General features: G+C 61.4%; 1 long non-coding RNA gene across 1 annotated transcript; it reads left to right on the top strand.

Annotated features, from left to right (window-relative positions):
- The first annotated feature begins 300 nt into the window (after positions 1-300).
- Positions 301-3,454, top strand: LOC130199396 (uncharacterized). Its single transcript, XR_008832819.1, has 3 exons — positions 301-345; positions 1,719-1,778; positions 2,582-3,454. It is a non-coding gene; the product is annotated as an uncharacterized LOC130199396 (long non-coding RNA).
- Positions 3,455-13,290: the final 9,836 nt, after the last annotated feature.

Here is a 13,290-nt window from a genome sequence, read left to right as displayed (position 1 = left end):
CTGGAGACATCGTGCATATCTGGCATAGTCTTATATGAATATATGTAATATATTGCCGAGGGCATTCGATATGCACATTAAAATGAAACAGGGTATAAAGGCTGACAATGACGCTAGTGTTCTCGTTTCAGTCCGAGATGACAGCAGCTGCTTACTCTGATGGTTTCTTTCTCGCTTTTTCTCGAGCCTTAACAATCCTGTTGCTGATTGGCCCACATTCGCTGACCAATCAAGACGCCATTATCTTATTGGTACGTTGGGGAAGAAGAAAAAACACTCAACTGTACACAACCTGCAGGAGAATATCTCAAACCGTTCTGGCACTTTTCCTCTTTATTGGAACAAGTATGTACAGAACCGGTAACGTGTACCGTGAAGCGTGCATCGACGGTCAGTGTTGACGTAACGTGCGGGTGGGACCTTCTCCTCTCAAGGTAGCATCGCGAGCTCGCGGTGCAGCTAGCATTACATCGTCAGCGCTCTCACGGCGATAACAGGTGATTTATGTCGCTGACGCGCAGCCTCGTCTTGAGACCTTGACGGTTATCGAGGGTTTTAATGGAGGTGCAGCAGCTCTCTCGCGTCAGCGCGACGGAGTGCGGCTCTTTTAGAAAAGCCAGTTGACCTTTCAGCCGACGAGCTAGCAGCCTCTCTAGCAAAACAGCAAAGTGACGACGTGACGTGCGACCAGGCAGCAATGGTGCTGGCAGCGGACGCGTCACCGCCCGGGGAGCGGATGCGCGTGAACGCACCATCAGCCCCGTGCAACATGCAGACACGTCCGTTTGTCACGCATCTGTTTCATGTTCGGCAGAGATAACGTGAAAGCAGGAGGCGTCTCGTAGCGCAGACGGATGGAAACAAGTGGATGATGCGAAACTGGCTCCAAAGAAATCAGCCCGTAGGCCCGCGCAGCTGGAACTGACCACACGATGGTGTTCAATAACAACGATAATATGCATTGCCATGAACTATACGGTTTACATTTCCTCCCGTGCCTATACTGTCGACTGATAACTGTTAGTAATTACATAATTATAAAGGATGAATAAATAAATAAATAAACAATGCAAAACGAGCTAACAATTAAAGAAATGCACGAATAATTGAAGAAACGATTCCGTAAAATTGGTAGTTGATGCTACAGGAGCCCGTGCGCTCGCGAGCAGGTGGAGGAGTACACACAGTCTGGCACACATTATGGACCTGCCATTTTGTCCGACCCAGCAGTAGATGAAGATCAAATTGTACCTCTATGCTCTTATAACTTGATGTTTTGAAAAGCTTTCAAATAATAGGTGAAAGGCAGCTATTAAAAAAAAAAGTGTGTGTGTGGTGTAAGGCAGCCATAGTAAAGGAGGTAATCTGGGGACAGATTAGCTTCATTCTGGGACTACTTCCTGGAGTAAACTAATGGACACAAATAAAACACACTTTATGTCACACTGTCACAAAGTGTGGGTCCATAATTAATGCAGTGTTTGTACATATTGTCACCACTATGCTTCGCAAACAAATTAGGACGGAAGTTTTGTTCAGCAGCCAAATGAGCAGAGAGGTAAAGTACAGTCTGTGCTCACCTCATCCCACGACAGCTGTTCCCTCTGAGCAGTTTGTGCTTCTTATCCTTTAGGAGTTGGGGCTAAAGTGTCGTGTTATAATACGGACTGGGCCTCGTAGGTCTTTGTAACGTGTGCTTTGCTGTTGTCTTCAAACAGAAAGAAAAGCCAGTGTTCGTCTGTCAAGCAAGCAAGCCGTCTCCTCCGCTTTGATCGATGGTAAGACGACGTGATATCGATTCCATATATTTCTTTCATGTCGACTTACTTGGTTATTCTTTAAATGCTTAGGTAATGAAAGTATCATAATATATACTCGACAATAATGATGAGGGCTGATGCAATATGTCTGAACAAATAGAAAATAGAACTGATTATGAATACACTTATGTGTAGTATTTTGTTTATATCATGAATATGTAATACTATTCCAAAATGATTGTATTACAATTCAAAATGTCTGAGGTGTATTAGGTGGTGGCAACGTGCTGTTTGGCATTAATGAATCCAAATACTGTAAGAACTATTCCTGCTATGAAAACAAGACCAAGTGCTTTGCAGTGACGGATGAATGATTAGACGGCACAAGCGTTTAAGTGAAGTAATGTGGTCCTTAACCCTCCTGTTACCTTTCGGGTCAATTTGACCCCATTCAATATTTAATGTCGGTGTTCTTTCGGGTCAATTTGACCCCAGGCTGTTTTTCACTGTCAAACATATAAGAAATATCAACTTTTTTATATATTTAAAGGGCTATTTAGGTAGTCAACAAACAAACATAAAGTACCTCACACTTAAACTTGGAAAACAATATTCATTCTAATAATTTTCTGGAGGTTTTAATTGCTGGGGTCAAATTGACACCAAGGGTAAAATATGTCAGTAAATATAAAGGTAACAGGAGGGTTAAACATTGAATGGGGTCAAATTGACCCTAAGGCAACAGGAGGGTTAAACAGCCCTGCAGCTATATTATGATTAGGTTTTGCTAAATGACGATAACTTCTTTCTTGATTCAACAGGTGTGACAACTTTCTAAAGTCCCGTGTGACAGACTTCCTTCAGAGAGCTGGATACAACCTCCACAAAGGATGGAGGACTCTCCTCACTTGTACATCTCTGAAATTGGCGACAATGAAGTTATGGAGGAAGGTGGGGAGGAGGAGGAGGAGGAGGAGGACGACGAAGACGACGACGTTCATCAAGGGGAAACTGACATGCAGCCAGACACGATGACGTCACTGTTCCCTGATCTTCATGAACCTCCCAACCAGGATACTGAGAGGGACTGGAACTCTTCTCCCTGCCAGCACTGCGAGAGACATTTTACCAGCAAACAAGGCTTAGAGCGACACATGCACATCCATGCGCTGGAGAAGAACCAGGCGCACGCATGCAGCCATCAGAGCAGCACGTCTTTTGGGTCAACTCCGGGTCGGCCGCAGCAGGAGAAGAGGAAACCTCTGGATTCAGTCGGCTCAGTCATGCAGCGTCATACATCCTCCTCCGCGGGCTCGCGTGCTTCCACTGCGTCAGACGGTGACCGCAATGCTCAGCCAGACAAATCGAGTACCGGAGGGGCGTCACGCTTGCAAGTACTGCGAAAAGATATTCACGACACATACCAACAAGCGACGACATGAGCGCAGGATCCACGAGCAGAACCGGCAAGTCGCAGGTGTGGAAAAAACCCAGCTGGCCCAAGAGACGGATGTTCAGAGGATGTGCAGGCATACATATGAGCCGAGTGTGTGTAAGCTCTGCATAGTCACATGTGTTGCCGTGGTCCACCGTGTCTGGGTTGAACATGCTGTGCATTCTGTGCTTGTCAATACATGAGCTCATATTTGGACAAGTGAAATAAAAACTAAATAAAAGTAATGAGTTCATCAGAATTGAGTCACGACTCAAAGTTCCCCTCCACTCTCCTGAGGTGACTGTGAAAGTGTCTGAGAGGAAGGAAGAAGCTCTCAGACAGATGGATGAGGGGATGTATTTCTCGCTAAATGAAACTGTATCTTTCTCTGTACACTGGCAACCAGAAATACCAGGTCACTTATAGCTGACTGAGTTTGTGCTGTACTCCACACGCAACCTGCGGTCAGAACTAGTCGTCATTTTTTATTTGGAGGAAAGCTGTTGGTGCCTATTCAGCAAATAATAATCCGAACGGTTTAAGAAAGAACAGATTGTATAACAATCGAGGAATGAGGTGTTCATAACTGCCGGCATGGAGGCTAATTCTCCTAACTGGCTATGCAGATGTGTACATTGTTTCCAGTATTCAGTGTGTTTGGTTGATGAATATGTCAATTCTCTCACTTGAATATTATTTAATACCAGAATACCTGTGTGATGCGGAGCATGGACACACAAAACATATGCCCCAGCTGGCCAACACCTTCTTGCTACGATCATGTCATGCAGCAGAAACAGTTTGAGAGCATCAAATGCTCTACATTCAGTGTCTTAACCCTCCTGTTTCCTTAGGGTCAATTTGACCCCATTCAATGTTTAATGTTGGTGTTCTTACGGGTCAATTTGACCCCAGGCTGTTTTTCACTGTGTCAAATATATAAGAAATATAACCTTTTTTATATATTTAAAGGGCTATCTAGGTAGTCAACAAACAAACATAAAGTACCTCACACTTAAACTTGGAAAACAATATTAATTCTAATAATTTTCTGGAGGTTTTAATTGCTGGGTCAAATTGACCCCGAGGGTCAAATATGTCAGTAAATATAAAGGTAACAGGAGGGTTAATAAACCAGTATCTGGAGTGAGATGTTTAAAAAGTGTTGGGCGAAATGTATCCGTGGTTTCACGTGGATGCTTTTGTGTAAATCTCCAGAAAGTTCCAGACACAAACAAAGTATTTTATACCCGACGAGACACCGAGGTAAACATGGAGCCGCTTCCTCCATGTGTGTCACTGGTTGGCCCTCTGCACTGTTCATCTCACGCAGATGACATGAAGTCGGAGAAGCAGAGGGAAGGTCTGCGTGTGAGCCGGGAGCGCCACATGTCAAGCATGGAGGGTGCAGCGGGTTTGTGATGTCATGAGATAAATGTCAGCTGCCGGGGGCCCCGTGGGCTTTGAGGGCCGCGGACAGCTGGGTGGACGAGAGGCCGGGGCGGGGGCGGAGGAGGGGTGAGGGGGACAACGTCGAGGTGGCAGCAGGGCTCTCAAGTCTCCCCCCCCCCCCCCCGTAAACAACTCTTTTCGATGCCGGCGCGCGCAACGGTCAGCTGTATCGGGTGCTGATGGAAATCTCACGCTTGCCTTCAAAACTTGAGAGCCCTGTGGCAGGGACCGTGTGTTTGTGGTCACATACAGTACGGATGAGGCGGAGAATAGCTGAGCTTGCATGTGTGGCTGCGAGGCAGCAGAGGGCCGGAGACAGTGAAAGGGGAGATGGATGAATGGGGTGTGTGCGGTATGCAAGGGAACGCGCACAATAGCCGTGTAGCCTACATATGGCATGTTACTTCATGGGGGTCAGAGTGCATCGCTTAGGGCGCCATTCAGAGGGGGGCGCAAAAAAATGCGCCTTTTTGCTGGGCAGTTTTTTTTTGCGCCCCCATCTATATCTCCAACCAATATTTTGACGGCAATGCCAGCCGTTAACAGAACAGAAAACAAAAAAAACATTAAAGCTGCAAGCAGCGTCGAACGGATCCTCGCTCATCTGCGCCGGCCGGGGACGCCGACGAGACGCGATGCCGGCGAGACGCGATGCCGGCGAGACGCGATGCCGGCGAGACGCCGGCCGGGGACGCCGACGAGACGCGATGCCGGCGAGACGCCGGCCGGGGACGCCGACGAGACGCGATGCCGGCGAGACGCGATGCGGCGAGACGCGATGCCGGCGAGACCGCGATGCCGGCGAGACCCGATGCCGCGAGACCCGATGCCGGCGAGACCCGATGCCGGCGAGACCCGGCGAGGACCCGATGTCGGCGAGACCGATGCCGGCGAGACCCGATGCGGCGAGACCCGATGCCGGGCGAGACCCGACGCCGGCGAGACCCGATGCGGCCAGACCCGATGCCGGCGAGACGCGATGCCGGGGAGACGCGATGCCGGCGAGACCCGATGCCGGCGAGACCCGATGCCGGCGAGACCCGATGCCGGCGAGACCCGGCGCCGGCGAGACCCGATGCGATGGCGAGACCCGATGCCGATGCGGCGAGACCCGATGCGGCGAGACCCGATGCGCCGGCGACCCCGCGCGATGCGGCGAGACCCGATGCGGCGAGACCGATGCGGCGAGACCCGATGCCGATGGCGAGACCGATGCCGGCGACCCGGCGCGATGCGAGACCCGGCGCCGATGCCGCGAGACCCGATGCCGGCGAGACCCGATGCCGGCGAGACCCGATGCGGCGAGACCGATGCCGGGCGACCCGATGCGGCGAGACCCGATGCCGGCGAGCGATGCGGCGAGACCGGGCGATGCGGCGACCCGATGCGGCGAGACCCGATGCCGCGAGACGCGATGCCGGCGAGACCCGATGCCGGCGAGACCCGATGCGGCGAGACCCGGCGCCGGCGAGACCCGATGCGGCGAGACCCGATGCCGGCGAGACCCGATGCCGGCGATGGCGAGACCGATGCCGCGAGACCCGGCCGGCGAGACCCGATGCCGGCGAGACCCGATGCCGGCGAGACCCGGCGCCGATGCGAGACCCGATGCGGCGAGACCCGATGCCGGGCGAGACCCGATGCCGCGATGCGGCGGCGAGACCCGATGCGGCGAGACCCGATGCGGCGAGACCCGATGCGGCGAGACCCGATGCCGCGAGACCCGATGCCGGGGCGACCCGGCCAGCGGCGACCGATGCGCGGGCGAGACCCGGCCGGCGAGACCCGATGCCGGGCGAGACTCGATGCCGGCGAGACCCGATGCCGGCGAGACGCGAGGCGAGACCCGATGCCGGGCGAGACCCGGCGGCGGGAGACCCGATGCCGCGAGACCCGGCGATGGCGAGACCCGATGCCGGCGGCGATGCCGGCGAGACCCGATGCCGCGAGACCCGATGCCGGGCGAGACCCGATGCCGGCGAGACCGATGCCGGGCGCCCGGCGAGACTGCGGCGGCGACCCGATGCCGCGAGACCCGGCGCCGATGCGGCGAGACCCGATGCGGCGAGACCCGATGCCGGCGAGACCCGATGCGGCGAGACCCGATGCCGCGGCGACCCGATGCCGGGCGAGACCCGATGCCGGCGAGACCCGGCGCCGATGGCGAGACCCGGCGCCGATGCGGCGAGACCCGATGCCGGCGAGACCCGATGCCGGCGAGACCCGATGCCGCCGGCGCGGCGAGACCCGATGCCGGGCGAGACCCGATGCCATGGCGAGACCCGATGCCGGGCGAGACCCGGCGCCGGGCGAGACCCGATGCCGGCGAGACCGGCGCCGGCGAGACCCGATGCCGGCGAGACCCGGCGCCGGCGAGACCCGGCGCCGGCGGCGACCCGATGCGCCGGCGAGACCCGATGCCGGCGAGACCGATGCGGCGAGACCCGATGCGGCGAGCGCCGATATGGCGAGACCCGATGCCGATGGCGAGACCCGATGCCGCGAGACGCGATGCCGGCGGCGAGACCCGGCGCCCGGCGAGACCCGATGCCGGCGAGACCCGGCGCCGGGCGAGACCCGATGCCGGCGAGACCCGGCGCCGGCGAGACCCGATGCCGATGGCGAGACCTGGCGCCGGGCGAGACCCGATGCCGGCGGCGAGACCGCGGCGCCGGCGAGACCCGGCGACCCGGCGGCGAGACCCGATGCCGGCGAGACCCGATGCCGATGGCGAGACCCGATGCCGGCGAGACCCGATGCCGGCGAGACCCGATGCCGATGGCGAGACCCGATGCCGCGAGACGCGATGCCGGCGAGACCCGATGCCGCGAGACGCGATGCCGGCGAGACCCGATGCCGGCGAGACCCGATGCCGGCGAGACCCGATGCCGGCGAGACCCGATGCCGGCGAGACCCGATGCCGGCGAGACCCGATGCCGGCGAGACCCGATGCCGGCGAGACCCGATGCCGATGGCGAGACCCGATGCCGGCGAGACCCGATGCCGATGGCGGCGATGCGGCGGCGACCGGCGAGACCCGATGCCGCGAGACCCGATGCCGGCGAGACCCGGCGCCGATGGCGAGACCCGGCGCCGGCGAGACCCGATGCGCCGGCGAGACCCGATGCCGGCGAGACCCGATGCGCCGGGCGAGACCCGGCGCGGCGATGGCGAGACCCGGCGCCGAGGCGAGACCCGTTGCCGATGGCGAGACCCGATGCCGGCGAGACCCGATGCCGCGAGACGCGATGCCGGCGAGACCCGGCGCCGGGCGAGACCCGGCCGGCGAGACCCGGGCAGACCCGGCGCCGGGCGAGCCCGGCGATGCGGCGAGACCCGATGCGGCGAGCGATGCGGCGAGACCCGATGCCGGGCGAGACCCGATGCCGGCGAGACCCGATGCCGGCGAGACCGGCGCCGCGAGACCCGGCGCCGCGAGACCCGGCGCGGGCGAGACCCGATGCCGGCGAGACCCGATGCCGGCGAGACCCGATGCCGAGACCCGATGCCGATGGCGAGACCCGATGCCGGCGAGACCCGATGCCGGCGAGACCCGATGCCGGGCGAGACCCGATGCCGATGGCGAGACCCGATGCGGCGAGACCCGGCGAGACCCGGCGACCCGATGCCGGGCGAGACCCGATGCCGGGCGAGACCCGATGCCGGCGAGACCCGGCGCCGGCGAGACCCGGGCCCGCGGCGAGACCCGATGCCGGCGAGACCCGATGCCGGCGAGACTCGGGCCGGCGAGGCGATGCCGGGCGAGACCCGATGCCGGGCGAGACCCGGCGCCGGCGAGACCCAATGCCGATGGCGAGACCCGATGCCGGCGGCGACCCGGCGCCGGGCGAGACCCGATGCCGGCGAGACCCGATGCCGGGCGAGACCCGATGCCGGCGGCGACCCGATGCCGGCGAGACCCGATGCCGGCGAGACCCGATGCCGGCGAGACCCGGCGCCGGCGGCGAGACCCGATGCCGGCGAGACGCGATGCCGGCGAGACCCGATGCCGCGAGACGCGATGCCGGGCGAGACCGGCCGCGGCGCGATGCCGGCGAGACCCGATGCCGGCGAGACCCGATGCCGGGCGAGACCCGGCGCCGGGCGAGACCCGATGCGGCGAGACCGATGCGGGCGACCCGGCGCGCAGACCCGATGCGGCGAGACCCGATGCCGGCGAGACCCGATGCCGGCGAGACCCGATGCCGATGGCGAGACCCGATGCCGGCGAGACCCGATGCCGGCGAGACCCGATGCCGCGAGACCCGATGCCGCGAGACGCGATGCCGGCGAGACCCGATGCCGGCGAGACCCGATGCCGGCGAGACCCGATGCCGGCGAGACCCGATGCCGATGGCGAGACCCGGGCGACCCGATGGCGAGACTCGATGCCGGCGAGACTCGATGCCGGCGAGACCCGGCGCCGGGCGAGACCCGGCGCCGATGCGGCGAGACCCGATGCCGATGGCGACCGATGCCCGGCGCGAGACCCGGCGCCGGCGGCGAGACCCGATGCCGGCGAGACCCGATGCGGCGAGACCCGATGCCGGCGAGACCCGGCGCCGGCGAGACCCGGCGCCGGCGAGACCCGATGCCGGGCGAGACCCGATGCCGGGCGAGACCCGATCGGCGCCCGGCGAGACCCGGCGCCGGCGACCCGATGCGGCGAGACCCGATGCCGGCGAGACCCGATGCCGGCGAGACCCGGCGCCGAGCGAGACCCGATGCGGCGAGACCCGATGCCGGCGAGACCCGATGCGGCGGGCGATGCGGCGAGACCCGATGCCGGGCGAGACCCGGCGGGCGAGACCCGATGCGCCGGGCGAGACCCGATGCCGGGCGAGACCCGGCGCCGATGGGCGAGACGCGATGCCGGCGAGACGCGGCGCCGATGGCGAGACCCGATGCGGCGAGACCCGATGCCGGCGGCGAGACCCGATGCCGATGGCGAGACCCGATGCCGGGCGAGACCGATGCCGGCGACCGATGCCGGCGAGACCCGATGCCGGGCGAGACCCGATGCCGCGAGACCCGATGCGGCGAGACCCGATGCCGGGCGAGACCCGATGCGCCGGACCCGATGGCGAGACCGATGCGAGACCCGGCGCGAGACCCGATGCCGGCGAGACCCGGCGATGCGGCGACCCGATGCCGGCGAGACCCGATGCGCCGGGCGAGACCCGCGCCGATGGCGAGACCCGGCGCCGGGCGACCCGATGCCGGGCGAGACCCGATGCGGCGAGACCCGATGGCGAGACGCGATGCCGATGGCGAGACCCGATGCCGATGGCGAGACCCGATGCCGGCGAGACCCGATGCCGGCGCGAGACCCGGCGGCGATGGCGAGACCCGGCGGCGGCCGATGCCGGCGAGACCCGATGCGGCGAGACCCGCCGGCGAGACCCGATGCCGGCGACGCGATGCCGGCGAGACCCGATGCCGCGAGACGCGATGCCGGCGAGACCCGATGCCGGCGAGACCCGATGCCGGCGAGACCCGATGCCGATGGCGAGACCCGATGCCGGCGAGACCCGATGCCGGCGAGACCCGATGCCGCGAGACCCGATGCCGATGGCGAGACCCGATGCCGCGAGACCCGATGCCGGCGAGACCCGATGCCGGCGAGACCCGATGCCGGCGAGACCCGGCGCCGGCGAGACCCGGCGCGGCGAGACCCGGCGCCGGCGGCGAGACCCGATGCCGCGAGACCCGATGCCGGGCGAGACCCGGCGCCGATGCGGCGAGACCCGATGCCGCGGGCCGGCGGCGGACCCGGCGCCGGGCGAGACCCGATGCCGATGGCGAGACCCGATGCCGGTGGCGGGACCCGATGCCGATGGCGAGACCCGATGCCGGCGAGACCCGGCGCCGGGCGAGACCCGATGCCGATGGCGACCCGATGCCGGGCGAGACCCGATGCCGGCGAGACCCGATGCCGGCGAGACCCGATGCGGCGAGACCCGATGCCGGCGATGCGGCGAGACCCGATGCGGCGAGACCCGATGCGGGCGAGACCCGATGCCGGGCGAGACCGATGCCGGTGGCGAGACCCGATGCCGGGCGAGACCCGATGCCGATGGCGAGACCCGATGCCGGGCGAGACCCGATGCGCCGGCGAGACCCGATGCCGATGGCGAGACCCGGCGCCGGCGAGACCCGATGCCGGCGAGACCCGATGCCGGGGCGAGACCCGATGCCGGGCGACCCGATGCCGGCGAGGCGCCGATGGCGAGACCCGATGCCGGCGAGACCCGGCGCCGGGCGGCGACCCGATGCCGGGCGAGACCGGCGCCGGGCGAGACCCGATGCCGGCGAGACCCGGCGCGAGACCCGATGCCGGCGGCGACCCGATGCCGGGCGGCGAGACCCGATGCCGGGCGCGAGACCGATGCCGCGATGCCGGCGAGACCCGGCGCCGGCGAGACCCGGCGAGACCCGATGCCGGCGAGACTCGATGCCGGCGAGACCCGATGCCGGCGAGACCCGGCGCCGGGCGAGACCCGGCGATGGCGCGACCGATGCCGGCGAGACCCGATGCCGCGAGACCCGATGCCGGCGAGACCCGATGCCGCGAGACCCGATGCCGCGAGACGCGATGCCGGCGAGACCCGATGCCGGCGAGACCCGATGCCGATGGCGAGACCCGATGCCGATGGCGAGACCCGATGCCGGTGGCGAGACCCGATGCCGGCGAGACCCGATGCCGGCGAGACCCGATGCCGCGAGACCCGATGCCGGCGAGACCCGATGCCGATGGCGAGACCCGATGCCGATGGCGAGACCCGATGCCGATGGCGAGACCCGATGCCGATGGCGAGACCCGATGCCGGCGAGACCCGATGCCGGCGAGACCCGATGCCGGCGAGACCCGATGCCGATGGCGAGACCCGATGCCGCGAGACGCGATGCCGGCGAGACCCGATGCCGGCGAGACCCGATGCCGGCGAGACCCGATGCCGCGAGACGCGATGCCGGCGAGACCCGATGCCGGCGAGACCCGATGCCGGCGAGACCCGATGCCGGCGAGACCCGATGCCGGCGAGACCCGATGCCGGCGAGACCCGATGCCGGCGAGACCCGATGCCGGCGAAACGCACACACACACACACACACAGCCCATTATATATATATATACATATATACATACATACACACACATATATATAATATATATATAATCTGAGTTCAGGCTGCTTTTGTTGAATGATCGGCTCTCCGAGCCGATCCGCCCTTCTGTGAACCCCACCCCACCCCGGGATGTGGTGTAGGAGAATCACAAGGTGACTCCCACCAAACCGCCCCATCCCGGGAGGGGGGGCCGACCCCCCCCGCTCCTTCTGTGGGATCCACAAGTCAATCCCACCGCTTTCTGTGAGTCCGCCAGGATCCCCCCATCCAAGCGATGCAGCTGAGCGCAGGAGAGTCACACGAGGTGACTCAGCGAAACGCCACAAGACTTACGGAGCATTCACCCCGCCGGGACGAGGGGACCACCCCCCCACTCCTCCTGAGATCGTCACATCACGGTGCTGCTCTGCTGGAAATCACTGCTATTTACACTAAATCTGCCGTGACGTCACGACTACGAGCGACGTCACGGCATCAAAGCGCAGACATGGTGACTCAGTGACGTCACGGAGAATGTCTTGCCCGCCAGCTAAACGGCGCGGTCGGGGGCGCCGGCGAGACGCGATGCCGGCGAGACGCGATGCCGGCGAGACGCGATGCCGGCGAGACGCGATGCCGGCGAGACGCATATACAGTAGCCTGCAGTGGGCTACAGTTGTGTGCACATGTACAGTATCACGTGTTTCTTCACTGTACAATTTGTATTTGTGTTCCGACGTTCTCACGTTTACATTTCCCTCCCTGCCCATCTGGCGTCCCGTGACATCAAGACATGTTGTAGGATGACAGACAAAGCTGTGTCCGCCTTGTGTAGCACATATCTCCGATAAGGGACCCTTATTGTTTTCACGCTTACTGATCCGCCTGTCACACAGATACGCCGTGCACCACCTCCACCTCTCCCTCTTTGCCTCTTGTGCTGCATGTTCATCTTGATGGTGAACGTTGCAGTGTGAACAGTCATCGGCACCGACCGGCGCCCACTGCCACAGGATATGCTACCATGCCTGTAATCTCTCGCAATCACTCAGTTTCCTGTTTGCTTTTAATGTTGCTCTCAAGAAAAGAAAATAAACGAGATCACGGTGTGGTGAAATTACGGGATTTTTTAATATTTTTTTTTACAGATTTAGATATATTTCGTTCATCTTCATTTTATTTTTTGTGTGCTTTAATCTGCAGAAACACGAGTGAACTAAACACCCAATTTAGAATCAAGGTACAGCATCATGTGTTCATACACATCACAAGTCAATACTCAATACTTCAGGTTTATGATGTCCTCCAGTGTCTCATTGAGCTTTTATACCTTAATAAATGTCCTCTTAATATCTTAAATTGTTTAATCCAAACAGGGTACCAGGGTTACTGACGCAGTCAAACCAGGGGAGGCCTCTAATGTTCACCTTTCATTTGGCCATGAAGCAAGTGGCATATTTGAGTTACAGAGAAGAGGAAGCATTATATTTGATAAGTGGTAGCAGCGTACCTTCACTACTCTTACTGCGTCTCAGC

Source organism: Pseudoliparis swirei, chromosome 9 (genome assembly GCF_029220125.1).
Source record: "Pseudoliparis swirei isolate HS2019 ecotype Mariana Trench chromosome 9, NWPU_hadal_v1, whole genome shotgun sequence".
Lineage (NCBI taxonomy): Eukaryota > Metazoa > Chordata > Actinopteri > Perciformes > Liparidae > Pseudoliparis > Pseudoliparis swirei.
The sequence above is the reverse complement of the archived record's forward strand: the minus strand, read 5'-3'. Positions and strand labels throughout refer to the sequence as shown.